The 15,503-nt window shown below is 42.8% G+C and overlaps 1 protein-coding gene across 6 annotated transcripts in view; it reads right to left on the minus strand.

The window, feature by feature from the left end:
* Positions 1–15,503, minus strand: part of KALRN (kalirin RhoGEF kinase) — an 833,042-nt gene that overhangs the window by 652,960 nt on the left and 164,579 nt on the right. The window lies entirely within an intron of this gene.

Raw genomic sequence — 15,503 nt, forward strand, 5'->3', positions numbered from 1 at the left:
GTATGTCTACACTACCCACCGGATCGGTAGCGATCAGTTTACTGGAGATTGATATATTCCATCTCATCTAGATGCAATATATCGATACCCAAACGTGCTCCTGTCGACTCTGGAACTCCACCAGAGCGAGCAGCAGTAGTGGAGTCAACAGGGGGAGCCGCGGCCATCGATCCCACGCCGTGAGGATGGGAGGTAAGTCGAAATAAGATACTTTGACTGAAGTTGCGTATCTTACATCAACCCTGCCCCCTAGTGTAGACCAGGCCTGGGACTCGTTCGTGTTACCCTGGAAAGGAGTTAGACTTTCATGTTACTTGGCTGCAGGGCCAATCCAGAGAATATTCAGGTGGGGTGTCAAGAGAAGATGAAGGCTGGGAAAGGCCATTGCAGTGCTGAAGAAGAGCTCAGTAGGGGCACTAGAGATGAGAACCCCATGCAATGCCACAGCCAGAGATGAGAAGGCACCCACCAGGGGAGGACACACTACTACAAACACCAAGCATAATGCGATCCTAATGTCTTTAGCTTTTAGATGCTACTGTAATACAAATCATAGTGACACGAAGCATTCAGGAATTCATTTTACTAGTGGAAATAGTGCAGATCTTTGGATGGATCTCCAGATTGATTGAACTTCTTTGCACTTGGGGAGGGTATTGGATATCAAGAAACTGTCTATTCTGTATTCCTTCCTTCCTTGTAACACAACTCTTGCTGTTCAGATCCGGCTGTGGGAAGGGTTTCCAAAAACACACTTCCCAGCCAAACTGACATTATTCAATCAGTAACTAGCCTCATATCTGAAACTACATTGTTCTGTGATGGATTATCCCAGACAAGAGTCTCCAAAAAGTCAGAGCAGGAAAAAAAAAAAAAAAAAAGAGGTAAAGGTCATGTAAAACCTCTGCTGGCATATCCATCAAGTGATGATTACTGTCACCAAAAGGTTATGTTCCTCTATGAGTATTACAGAATGAAACTTTTTGTGCCATGATGCATGCATGACAGAAGTGATGGGGATGTTACATACAGCTAGAAGGCTGTCATAGGGTTGCAGAACAGCTGCAAAGGTGTCCCACACCATGTCTCAAGGTTTGGTGGTAGAATGTTAAATCCTGCACAGAACCCCCTCACAAGGCTTTGCATGGGAGATCAATGTTTGACCCATTAGGATGCCACCAGGATATATACCATAAACCAGTGGTGGGTAATCTGCAGCCCATCAGGGTAATCTGATTTTGGCAATTAATTAGGCAACTGATCTTTGATTATCAGCAGGTAAGTATTCCCAGTGATCTGTGATGGGATGTTAGATGGGGTGGGATCTAAGTTACTACAGAGAATTCTTTCCTTGGTGCTGGCTGGTGAGTCTTGCCCACATGCTCAGGGTTTAACTGATCGCCATATTTGGAGTCGGGAAGGAATTTTCCTCCAGGGCAGATTGGCAGAGGCCCTGGAGGCTTTTCGCCTTCCTCTGCAGCATGGAGCACGGGTCACTTGCTGGAGGATTCTCTGCAACTTGAGGTCTTCAAACCACAATTTGAGGACTTCAATAACTCAGACATAGGTTAGGGGTTTGTTACAGGAGTAGGTGGGTGAGATTCTGTGGCCTGCATTGTGCAGGAGGTCAGACTAGATGATCATAATGGTCCCTTCTGACCTTAAAATCTATGAGTCTATGATTGCTGGCTGCAAGACATTTTGTTGATGTTGATCGTCCACAAGCACGACCTCCCACAGTTCCCAGTGGCCGCGGTTTGCTGTTACCGGACAATGGGAGCTGTGGAAAGCGGTGGCCAGCACGTGCCTGCGGCCCGCCTCTTCCTGCAACTCCGATTGGCTAGGAGCTGCCAGGGGCCGTGCCTGCAGACGGTCAACGCCAGCAAAATGTCTTGCAGCCTGCAATCAGATTACCCTGAGGGGCTGCATGTGGCCCGCAGGCTGACCACCACTACCATAAACCTCATTTTCTATTTTTCTACTGCACTCCCTCAACAGCACATGTAACTACCACACACTGTCTGGCCAAATGATAAGTAGTAACTATGATGCAGTATCTTTAAATACAATAATAATACATCAGATTGGTTCATTATGATTGTCCATTAAGAGAAAAATCATAGACTACCACTTAAACTTTCTATCTCCCATCCTGATCCTTCTCCACAGTTATTCTTGTTTGGGTTTGATTTGTTCTGCTTGCAGAAATCATGGTTTCTATTCCATTATAATCAAGGGATTGTAAAGAAAAATTTCAAAGCAAGGCTTCTGCTCTGCTCAGGGTCTCTTATGAAGTGTTGAGCATCTTTCGCTTCCCTTGGCTTCACTGAGGATGCTCGCCATCTCACAGGTGATACTGTGTATCTTGCAGGATTGGTCCTTACTCCAAAACTCTTGAAGACCAAAGCAAAACCAGAGGGCCAAATCGTGGCTTATCCTACATGGCTGTGCAGTGACATAGGGAGGAAGAAAACACCACACCCATGGATGGCCTCCTTGGAGCACAGCTCTATGTACATATTGGTAAGCAAGTATTATGCCCATTAACTTCCCTCAATCGGGTGGGCAGGGGAATGCACTGCTGGTGCAGGGATAGGAACCAGGGACAGGGTAATACATTACTATGCCTCTGAAGAAAGGGGAAAGCAGAGAAGGAATAGTGCCTCCCTGAGGCATGATTCAATCTTTGTTCTACTCCTGGGTTGGTGCACACACTTCCTGTTACACAGGGAGTGTACTTCCAGAATTGCCTATGTCAGTGCCTAAGGCAGCAATGAAAAATCCCAACAGTTAAACCAAATGCAGAAATGCAAGAGTACTAGGTCTGCTTATGAATGCAAGGAAAAGCTATGTGTGTGGACACCCATGCATCTAGGGCAGAACAGACCCTTCTGTGCATAAAATCACATCGAAAAACAGGATTTTGAATGTTCCTCTGGAAAGAATGCCCCCAATTATCCTTAATAAGACTAATTTGTTTTTAAAAATATAATCTTTAAAAACGTACTCAAGCTTTTGATCTCCAATCATCAGTACAAAAGACATTCACAGTGCAGATTAGACTTAATTAGCTTGCTCCTTTTTTATACATGACCTCAGTCACACTCTAATTAATCCATTTATAGTTAAAAATCTATCAGTCAAATCCCATACTTCATTCTCAACACAACTTCAGAAATGAATCCAGCACCTCCTACTTGATTACAATGCTGGCAGTGTTCACCCTTCAGACTTTTTTTCCCTTCAAGAAGAGAGAAATAATATGCACACCTTCTGTGAAAGAGAAAATGCTTCAGTCACCTGAAAATTGGACTTCATCCTCTATAATAAAAAGAAAATTCGGACCTCATCTTGTGAAAAAGAAAGCTGTGAAAAGCTTTTCCTAAACCCCAGTATTGTATGGAGCTGTTGTTGCATATAATGTACAGAGCTGTCAGAGAGATTTAATTAGGGCACAAAACTCAACATTTTAAGAATTCTCTCTCCTTCTAACATTCGTAGAGGCTTGCTTAGAATTAGAGGATGATTTAACCATTATTTCATATAAAGCTTTTTTTTCTTAGAGATCTGCTGCATACTGAAAAATGAGACTGTATTTATCTCAATACCACACGAAGAATTCAGTAATTTAATAACCTCTCACAGCTAAATACAGAGCAATATTATGTTGGATTTTTTCTGTTAAATATAAAATTTATTTTCTCTGACTTCCACTGTATAAACAATTTCTGTACCCCTTCAAGTTACACGATTAGAACTGTACTTAGAAGTGGCTGTTATCCTTGTTAACCATAAAAGTGGCTTTTAGTTAAAACTTATATTTGACACTGAAGACCTACTAAGGTTATGAGCTAGATTTATCTAGTGAATATTAAGAGATGCCAAAGAAGTATTTGGGAAAAAAAAGGGTTCTGTCTCTTGAAAGAATGCTTCATCTCTCTTTAAAACCAATTCTTGTCAATTTTATACTAGGAAATATCACAGGGAAGGCCATCAGCAACACAGGTTGATCAGTAAGGGCCAAGGAATGACTGAACAATTTAAATTTTCAGTTAAATATAACTTTACTGAAAAACATCTCCAGTGCATTTTTCAACAACTAATCACTGCATATTAGACCCTATACATATATTTATGTTGGCTTGCCTGGCATTGCCATGTGTATAATTTGATTCTGCTCTCCTTACTCATATATAACCATTTGTCTCAATGGAACTGCTCACAGAGGGATACAATCTAGCATTAGCACTTACTTAATTCACCCCTCATTGATACTGCTAATAACAAAGTGCTATCATCCATTGGGAGGTAAGGTATGAATAATACATTGTATTTAGGACCCAATCTAATGCCCAATGAAGTCAATATAAATATACTGTTGACTTCATGGACACTGGAACAGGTCCTTAAAAGTTAAGGACCTTTCTTTTAGCTTGGGCAACTGAATAAGCAGCCTGATTTCCTGAGCACCTGTAGCTTCCAGTGAAGTCAACTGGAGAGGTAGGTGCACAGCAGCTTGTAAAAATCAGGCCATTTTTATTTGTGACTACATTTCAATTTAGATGAATAAATTCAATAAATGACTTTTCCAAGGCCACACAGCAAATAGCCAGGGTGAGAGCTCAGGAGTTCCTGGCTTGAACCCTTAACTAGTCCGTCAGGCTATGCCATCTTTGTCACAGAAACTAGTGTACAACCTGTCCTATCTGAGGTCTTTATGAAAGTACAGCAATATTAACAATATCCCCATCCCACTGAATTCAGAGGAAGTGACTATATCTTTGGGAGTTTTGCGACAGGTATCATAACTAGGCCCATCTCCCACCCATGCATGCACCATCAGAGTCTGCCTGCTCCTCCAGAGACACATCTTGTGGAGGGATAAGCAAAACCACCATCTCTATGACAAGAAGAGTTCTGAAAGGACACTCTGTCTCTCAGTCCTGCTAGGGAAGTTTTGTGTGAGTATTTTGTGTTTGCAGTTAGTTTCAGGAAGGGGTGAGTAGGAATCTTCCAGTCTCTCCTGCCCTTTCCCTCCATCACCATGGCTGCAAACAGTTGGGGGAAAGATGTGATCCTTTGTATCTATTTTTAAGATTCTCACCTGCATCTACCTTTAAGACTTCCTGCCAGCATAAAAGCCTTCAGAGGGACTTTACAAGCCTGTGGATCGTAGAGAAGCCCTAAAGACTGCTCCAAGGCCTGGCCTAAACAAAGTTGTACTGGCTGAACGAAAAGTGTGATTTTTAAACCACTTTAATTAAACGAAAGCAACCTCCTGTCTGGATGCTTTTAAACTAATTTAAATCTGGCTTGTAGCCATTTGCTTCATCAGTAATGTACAAATGCAAGCTAAACCTAAAGAACCATTTTAAACTGATAAGTGGGTCCATACAGGGGTTTACCCAAGTTAACGTTCTGGGGAATGGAGACATACACTAAGACCAGCATTTTGAGGGTTTATCATGTACTCCGAGCTGGAGAGAGCTAATTTGTACTATCGTGTCCTGGTCCAGGTGCTACAGTAATACAAATACCAGTTAAATAGTAATAATAATTTGAAAGCCAACTGAGTTTTAAAGTAGTTAGGCCTGGAACAGAGCCAGGTTACAACATTCTGCAATTTTGGGAGGGTTTGCAACTAGATTCAGATATACAGTTTCCACCCATTGCTTTTTCAATTGGTAGGGCAGGGAGCTAAAGAAATTAATCACAAATGAGGATCCCCTTTCATGTGACCAGCAAAACTGATATCATGATAGACTTTTGTCATTCAAGGCATTTACAAAATGGATTACCCACATGCTTTCAAGCCTGGATAAAGCCTGGAACACAAAAAATCAGCTGGATTCACAGGCCGGGGTGAAAATCAATAACTAAGCTGCAAAAGATGGACTGTTGGAGCATGGCATAAAAATCACTAGGAAATTTTTCAAATTAATCACAGTGGGCCAAGCATTTCTGGTGCAACTCCATGATTGCAATGGACTTAGACTAAGGGTGAATTTTAGTCAATAGATTTTTCTTTGTATAGTCCTTACTGGAAATAAAGTAAGTTCACTTCATCTAGTGGAGACTCTTTTTGAATACACTTCAAAGATCACAATAAAAGGAAAAGTTTAATTTCTGCACAGCTGTCAGTGCATACTGCCTCTTCATCATTCACTCTTTACTAGCGGGAAAGCACATACTCATTAATATTTATTATGACAATTTAGTAGCATCAGCCTATTTGTGCTTCCACTTCAATCCATAGTTGCCTCACAAGTGCCTAGCATGAAATAAATCAGCTGCCCTTTTGCAATATCTGCTTTACTGATTGCAATATGTGTTGTGAAATACATGTTATAAGATCACTTGTTTTCACCACAGTCTCTCTTTTTCTGTTGCAAACAGAAACTACGTTAAAAATATACCATGTTTGAGTATATATCATTGTCTATAAGTATTCCCTTCCAGATGTGGGGTCCATCATATCAAAGACATCCCCAGAAAAAATATATGGGGGGAGGGGAATGAGGGGAAGAAACCTACTAGGTTTAAAATGCCCATTGTACAAAAGCATTATAGCTCTAAGGCTCTTTCTATGACCTTTGGAATCAGTTCAGTTGTGGTTTTTAAAATCACTATTATTTCTAATTACCACTAAAACTTTGAAGCTATTTTAACCCTTGATTTGCCATAACCATCTTCCTTGCACAGGACTCTCAATGTCAGCAATGCATGGTCAGGAGATGTACAGAACAAATGCATATCCTTTGCTGGAAGCAAATAGTGAGCAACAACACAATCAAAAGATATTAATACCTGGCATAATGATGAATCAGGTTAGTGACTACAGGGATGTTTATATTGCAATTAAACATCCACAGCTGGCCCATGTCAGCTCATTCAGGCTTGGAGGGCTAGGGTTAACGGGCTGTTTAATTGCAGTGTATTACTTTGGGCTCAGGCTGAAGCCCAGGCTTTTGGGACCGTGTGTGTGGGGGAAGGTCCCAGAGCTTGGACTCCAGCCCGAGCTCAAATGTCTATACTACAATTAAGCAGCCCCTTAGCCTGAGACCTGTGAGTCTGAGTCAGTTGACACAGGCCAGCTGCAGGTTTTTAATCTCAATGTGGACAGGCCCTATGAGCCTTCTCCTTCTTCCATTGAAGTCCAACTGAAGTTGGCTTCAGTGAGTGCAGGACTGGGCCCTATAGGATGCCTAAATCTATGCAGTTAAAACATGGCTAGACACCTAAAAAATTAAAGTGGCTTGATCCTCAGAGGTTGTGAACACCTCAGAAAACCCACTGGAGTCATTGGGAGTGGACATTCCTGAGCACCCTGAAAAGCAGACCACTTATATTTAAGTATCTAAGTGCAATGCGGGGGGAGATTTTCAAAGAGACACGAGGGAGCTGCATGCTTTGAAAATCTCCTGCAGGTGGCCAACTTTAGGTAGTGAAGTTTGAAAATGTCCATGACAAATGTTCAAAGTGCTTTTTGCTCTGGCAGTACTTGGTTACCAGTACAAAGGCATCTCCAGCCTGTTCAAACTCATTTCTTAAAGCAGGACTGAAATCTGATGTCAGATCAGATTTTGTGTGTTAAAACCTACAATCTCTGTGTAAATGTGATCTCACACACGGCTGGGTAAAAAATGTATGGCTTCATTCATAACTATTTGTATTACAGTAGTGTCCAAAGATCCCAGAAAAGACTGTGCTAGGTGCTATACAGAGAGTTGGTAAAAGAAAGTCCATGTTGCAGTGAATGGCTGCCACTTTCCCCAAGAATAATACAGGACAGTCTTAGGCCATGGTTACACTGAAAACTAAAACTTATAATTTCTTATCTATCAAGAACTGTGTTCTCACAGCCAGCCCAACTCTCCTTTTCATGAAGACCCTTTTACACTCTGGTGTAGTGTAAAGGAGTCTTCATGAAAATTAGAATCAAGTCCTCAGGCTCAAGAAAGATATGATTTTTGCTAGCATAGAGCTAAATAGTCCTGCAAACATGTATGCATGTCAGCAGTCCCATTTTTACAGATGAACTCAGGAGGATTTCTCATATATATGAAGTTACATGTTGTAACCAGGCGTGACTCACCCCTGCGACACCTCCTGCTGGTCACTTCAGGAATTAGCTCAAACTCCCAGCACAGAGCGCCCTCTGCAGGCCGGTGATCCACCTGCTGGCTTCTGGCCCCATGTCCCTCTTTGGACCCCAGTGCCCCTTTTACATAGGGTGCTTCCCCCTGGCAGTATCTCCTTCCTCTTTAGGGTTCTCCCCCCCCCAGGGACCCCCAGCCCCATCACCTCAGGGTCTTGGCAACTGCCCAGTCATTAGCTAGCCCCACACCCTGGGGCAGACTGCAGTATTACCCTCTCATCATCAGCAAAGGGGTTTGGGCCTGCTGCCTTGGCCTACCCCTGGGTTGCACCCTGCAACCCCAGTACCTCCTAGCCTACTGCTAGGCCACAGCCTGGGGCTCTCCAGGCAGGAGCTCCCCAGCCCTGCTCCATGTTAAGTACATTGTCTCAGTAGCCAGGCCCTTCTCTCTCTGAAGGCAGAGAGAGACTCCTTAGCTTCTAGCTTCTCTGCCCTTTTATAAGGACCTGTGGCTCAGTTTGGGGTGTGGCCCCAGCTGCAGCCACTTCCCCAATCAGCCCAGCCTACAAGGCTGCTTTCTCCAGCCCCGGCCCCTTCCCTGGGCTGTTTTAACCCCTTCAGGGCCGGAGCAGGGATCCGCCCTGCTACACATGTGTATTGGGAGCATTGAGGCCATGATTATGTCAAAGATTCAGGGCTTTAAATAGACAACCGTAATAGAGGAGCAAAAGGAGCATTGCCAACTGATCACTGGGTCAAATCTTTCTCCATTATAATTATACTTATATAGGTAAATGTGATGCTAAGAGTTTCACTGATCAGGAAGTGTGGTTCAGGAAGGGGAACCTTTTGGAAACTCAGCAAATCATGCAGAAGATTATACACTGGCAGTTCCTCTAGGAGGGTGCACTGTGTGGATGTGTGAGGCTAACACTCAGGAAAGTCTAACAGCCATCTCCCAGTGGGATGCTTAGAGGATCAGTCCCACAAATCACAGTTCCCAAGTTTCCTTGGAATGCATGCGCATTGGCTGCTCTCAGCAGTTGTTTTTTTGAGAGCCATTGATGTCTTTTCTGCTGGAGCCCCTCATTTTTCAAACATGTCTGGAGACAGTCTGGCCCCTGCTGTAATATATTCCATTTCTGATATTTATTTTTTAGCCACATCCTGATTGAAGGGCTTTCTCCCGTAAGCCGTAGCGTGGTAATGCATTTTCTCGCTGCTACTGTCAATAAATATTTCTCTTTGTTGTCCTTTAAAGTGAAGATGGAGCATCCGCAGAGCATGCAAAACTGGATTTTTATCAAACTGTGTGTCAAAGACACTTTGTATGCTTCCACCAAGGCAGGAACAAAATGACTGACTCTTCAGCAGTCTTAGACCATGCAAGATCATGTTGCCTCAGCTGGCAACATCTTCCCCAGACAAGACGAAGGCTGCCAAGCTGGAGACTATTTTCTTCAAATTTGCGTGGAGTGTGCATGCTGCATATACATATTGGGGCTGATTTTCAAAAGCACTCAAGGGTATGTCTATACTGTAATAAAAGACTTGTGGCACAACCACAGATTGCCCATGTCAGTTGATTCAGGCTTGCAGGGCTCAGGCTGCAGAGCTAAAAATTGCTGTGTAGATGTTCAGGCTCAAACTGGAGCCCAGGTTCTGGAACCCTTCCCCTGAATGTCTACACAGCAATTTTACAGCCCCTTAGCCAGAGCCTTGTGAGCCCAAGTCAGCTGACCGGAGCCAGCCTCAGGTTCTTAACTGCTGTGTAGACATACCCTAAGTGGGTTAGGGACACAAGTCCCATTAAGCTGAGCCACTGCATACAACATACAAAAGAAAGACATCAAGTATATATGTAGGCATCCTTTACTAGAGGGGCCTCTGACCTTTACTGGGAGTGTTTGAGGGGGAAAGCCTGTGTGCTGCAATCTACCGTGGGAGACAACAACTCTCATGCAGACATGCCAAACCCACAAAAAAACACAGACATTGGGCTTGTTTTTGGCTTAATTGGCTTGTGAGTTGCTTGTTAGCTAATTTTTGGCTTGTAGCTTGTTGGGCTTGTAGCTTGTTGCTTCTTTATTTATTTTTTGATCGGCTCCAGGCAAGCAGGGGCAAGAGGGGACAAGCAGGGGTAAGTGGAGGAGAGAGTCGGGGGTGCAGAACAGGCCCACCATAGTCCCAGACTGCATGCAGGGGGATCTAGTCACATAAAGTGTTGGGGTTCTTAGGGATTGGCGTGTTTTGGCTTTATTTTGAAATGGGATTAGCTTGATTTTTGGCTTATTGTGAAAGTCAAGGTGCTCGTTTACCACGTGAAAGTTGGCAATTGTGTTCCCCTGATGCCTTGGGGAAAGAGGGACAGATTTCCTCCTGCAGGGAGAGTAGGCGGTGGACTCCATTTTGGGAAAGGAAGTGAGATTGCTGGTGTGGAGCTCTGTCCATACCAGGGGCTGCTAATATGAAGCCAGAAGCTGCTGCTGAGAACCTGCAGGGTTTTGATCAAGCAGGGAGCTTCAGAGGCTGTTGGTGGCTTCAATGGAGTCAGAGCAGAGACTATTGCTGTGCCAGAGACAAGCTCTTGAGGACAATCATTGACCTGCTGTGAGGCCCAAGTAATCCCAGTGTTAAGTCACCATGGATTGGTGTGTTCAAACTTACACCAGAATTTGGCCTTATATTTGTCATTTGTTTTTACAAACAAACTTATATTAAACAGGGCCAAATTATGCTTCAGATCCACACACAGGGCTCCCACTGACTACAATGTGCATTTAAGAGAAGACTCTAATAATAATACTAAATAGCACTTATACTTTTCAAAGAACTGCACACACACACGGACTTGACCCTGCCTCTACAGAAGTTAATGGGAGTTTTCCCACTGAGTTCAATAAGAGTAGGACTCAGACCAACTAGTAATTAATTTGACTCTTTGGCGCAGCTAACAGTTGTAAATGTGTTTTCCTATTATCTTCCTTCAAAAAGACAATGCAAGACTAATCAAATCTCATGATTATGGGTTTATACTTCTATTTATATACCCCTTTATTGTATGGTTGAGTGCTTCACAAATGTGAATAAACTTGTCTTCCCAACACCCCTGTGAGCTAGGAAAAATTCCCTTTTTAAAGATCGTGAAACAGAGGCAGAGACAAACAATATGATTTGGCTAAAGATTGTATAGTAGGTCTGTTGCAGAGCTGGGAATTGGTTTGAACCCAGATCTACTGACTCAGGCCAGTGGCCTTTACCACAGGACCATCATTAATCTTATGCTCTGGATAGGAATTAACTTCCCTCCCCCACTTTGTACCCCTACATATAGCATTACACAATTGACTAGTAGTACATCTGGTGTTCACTTTCCCTTCTTGCCACACAGAGTTAGGTTTAGAGATGGACCAAACCAAATACTCCCCAGATCTGAGGAAATCAGGAGCTTGATCTAAGCTGTGCAACTGTGGTTGATGTCTAAAGTAAACTGCATGCCCTTCTGGTATGTGAATGAGAGATCCCATCCATCCCCACCCATCCCCTCATCATAATGGTCCTACACTACAAAATGCAACCCTTGAAGTGTTGGGGAGGGGGGGGAGGGCGGCTGGAGTGGGAGGAGAATGAGACTGGAAGAGGTTAAACTGGAATAAACTAGTCAGAATTTATATGTGCTAAGGTTTCTGTTCAGGAGGAACTGTAGGGACTCCATCGACCTGCATTTTCAAGTGGTGATGTGTGTATATCAGTAAGTGCTATGCAAACAGTGACTCAGGCGGACGATAGTATATAGTCAAGTGCAACCGATCAATCTGTTAGAGCCAAGCACTTCTAAGTCTGCTATTATCACTTTGGGATTCATAATAGCTGTGCTTTGGGAACCAAAACAAATAATACAGTGCCTCAACACTCACCAGTTTAAGCAGCAAACATATCAAATCATGTGAGAAAGGACTGCTTGACCTAGAGGATTTAATTAGAATCCTTAACTGTCTAAAGGCTTTAGATTTTTATTCTTATTAACTTAAGACTTTACTACTTTCATTTGAAAGGAAAATTCAAGGTCTCAGATATCTAGAGGTTATGTTCTATTTCCTCCTTGTATTTTGACCAATAGCTAGGGCTGCCATGGATGTATGTGTTAAAGGATTACTGTATCCCATTCAGGAAGCAGTTCACTTCCATGCTGGGTAGCTCCAATCCAGTTCCAGGCATAGGAGATGCTTATTGTCTCATCTGGATGAAGGAGACTGTGAAATTTAGACTTGGTGTGAGAGATCCTGCTTGAATTTGACTCACTAAGTTCAGAGCAGCTATCCTGTAAGCAGTAGCATGTATGAAAACTGACATAATTGGAAGGTTTTTTAATTCACTATTTCATTCCAGTACATTTTGTAGTCTACAAATTTTCCCTTTTCGTGAAATGATGGTTTTGCATCAAAATATGTGCAATTTTGAATTATAACACGTTTCAGTAAAAAAAGTGCTCTTCATCAGATTGAAATTTCAAAATGTGAGTGATGTCAGGTGAAAATTTCAAAAGCAATTCATGCGCTTAGGCTCATAAATCCCATTGACATTCAACTTGGTACTTAAGTACTGTTGAAAAAGGTACCCTGTCAACCTGAAAGGGAATTCATTTTCATTTTTAAAAAAGGTCCAATTTTTGAGCAAAAAACTTGTGAAATTTAATTTTTTTATATTTTTATTTATTTTTGCAAAACTGGAACAAATCAATACAAGTCAAAACAAATTGTGAAACCTTCATATGTCAATTTAGTTGTGAATTGCCGTGGGGGTATGCAAACCCCACACTGGAAAGCAAGGTGTTAAGGAACGGTTCTGGGCCCCTGCAGCCCCACCCAGTCATGCCTGCAAAGCCTGCACAAGCTGGAGGCAGGGTTTAAAAAGGGAGGCAGAGAAGCTCTGAGACAGGAAGTCAGTGGAAGGGAACAGATGGTTGCTCTGTTGGGAGGAAGTGCTGTCCAGGAGCTCATTGCAAGAGACCTGACAATGGTGACTTGCGCAAATCTACCAGGTGACTGAGTGTGAGATTAAACTGAAGATTTAATCAGGTCAGAGATTAAACTGAAGATTCTTTGATTTACTCTGTGAAACTAAAGGAGACTTAGGTATGAAGTGGTCCAGGGACAGCTGTGTAGAACCCCAAGGTACAGACTTAGTCTTCTGTTAGTCTATAAGGTGCCACAGGACCCTTTGTCGCAAGCTACAGAGTGTAGCTGCCCAATATCGGATCCTGGACTGGAGCCTGGTGGAGAGATTGGGCTTGGGCTCCCTTAACCACTGCAAGAGGATGTTACAACAAGAACATTCACTTCAGGTGAGAGCCCAACTGGAAATTACCTTTACCGTACAAGGTCCCAGACCCCAAAGTCCCAATGCTAAAGGGGAGAAGTGGAAATGCTCGAGGGGAGGACAGGACTGTGTTTTCAACAGGGAGATGACCTGCCACCCCTCATTTGACCATTTGTTGGCGGTTGTTCACCTTCTACATGAATATTTCAGACAGCCACAATAGTGACCAGTGACCACAGGTAAGAGAATTCGGTTATACTAATTAATTACTTACTTAAGCCATTGCACAGATAGTGAAAGACAGAGCACTTTAGCCTTTGTTTGCTGTTTCAAATGCAGCGCAAATCAGCAGCTTTTGAAAGTTGTTACCAACATCTGATTGGTAGCCCCCTTGAAATCAGCTGTTTGTCTCAGTCTAGTTCATAGTGGACAAGAGTACACACCACAGGTGTTCTTTCTAGGTCAGAGTTGAGGAACAAAGGAGAGGTGATGTGGAGAAACTTGCCCATATTTGTTCCCTCCTCTGGCTACAGTGAGGACTTCAGTCTCCAGATCCATCAGGTCAATATCTTTCACCAGCACTTCACTGAATTCACTCAAACTTCCAAAGAAAAAAAACATGCCTCTCTTTCAGACTCCATAGAAAGAATTATTCATCAACATATTTTTTTCAGTTTGTTCATGCTGGCTTCTTGCTTAGACACTGTTTCAAGGCATCTAAAGCTACCAATGCAGAGTAAAGAGGCTTCTTCCTTTTATGACAAAGCCCATCACTGCTGCTTTACAATGAAAAGGAGGTGGAATTGAAGCAATGGCCTTGATTAGTGTCCTTTTTCACTCTCTGTAAGAGATCAATGAGGCATAAGAGTGGAAGAAAGATGGGCCTTTATTGGCATGGAGTTCTACAAGTCTCCACCCACCATTGCAGCCAGCATGCATATTTCAGAGCACTAGTCATGCATGAGTTAAATACCATAGAATACTTGTGCCTGGGGTAAATTAAGCCAAGGACAGTCTCTTAAGTGTCATCATCATGTAAGGCTGTGCTTGCTCATTATAACGAAGGATGGAAAATGTTGCCTGCATCACATGGTGTAATTCACAATCGATTTCCTATTGTGACACATTTCTACAGAGCCCAGGCTGTTTTGTGCAGTGGCTTTGCCTTTTTTTAAAGCTGGACTGTTCTCTGGTTTTCCATTCTTTCCCTTTCATTTTTCCCTACCTTCTCACTGCACAAACTGTTTCCAAGGCAATGCCTTCATCTTCCTTGCACATCAAAAGCTAAGTAAATGAAGTGTACTGCTCCAGTGCTGGCAGCCATTCATCACATTTTAAAGCTCTTCCTTGAACCAAAAAAGTATATCACTCATTTTTTATTTTGTTGCTCATCAAAGGAAAGCTGGTTGCTAATGGTTCTTCTCAGAGGCGGAACATAAACCACACAGGACTGGCTCCTCTGAAGGATTCAAATGGCACTAGAATTTGGTATCCACACAAAATGTTTTAGAGATTCTGCCATGCAGCCCTCAAATTTTCAATTAAGACTAAGTTTGTTTTTATATCTTCCACTGCTTCAGAATTTCAATCTTCTTGTTCAGTTGCCAATAGAGAAGTGTCTGTCTACCACAGATCACCACACTACTGGCATTAATTGATAGCATTGCCCAAGGGCGCTGGAACAATTTGTATAGTGGGGATGCTGAGAACCATTGAATCAAACTGTAAACCCTGTATGTGATGGAAACCACTTCAAGCCAGGGGATAGAGCAGCACCCTTCTTTCCAGCACCTCTGGCCTTGACTGTTGGCTCAGGAGAGATGCCAACGACTGGGTAAGTATGGAGACTGATATTTCCACCTCTGGTCTTCACATACCCAGAGTGATCTCTGCAGCTTAGCGGAAGATGCAGGGGCAGGGCAGTGTACAAGACTAAACTGACACTATTTATTCTCTCAAAGTCTGTTATAAACATTTGTTGTTGTATATCACACCAGTTCTATTAGGAATGGAACATTATTATACCCTCTCTAAAGATGGGGAAACAGAGTCACGGAGAGGATACTTCATTTGTTCAAGGTTACAC

The sequence above is a fragment of the Chelonoidis abingdonii genome, chromosome 10 (genome assembly GCF_003597395.2).
Source record: "Chelonoidis abingdonii isolate Lonesome George chromosome 10, CheloAbing_2.0, whole genome shotgun sequence".
Taxonomy (NCBI): domain Eukaryota; kingdom Metazoa; phylum Chordata; order Testudines; family Testudinidae; genus Chelonoidis; species Chelonoidis abingdonii.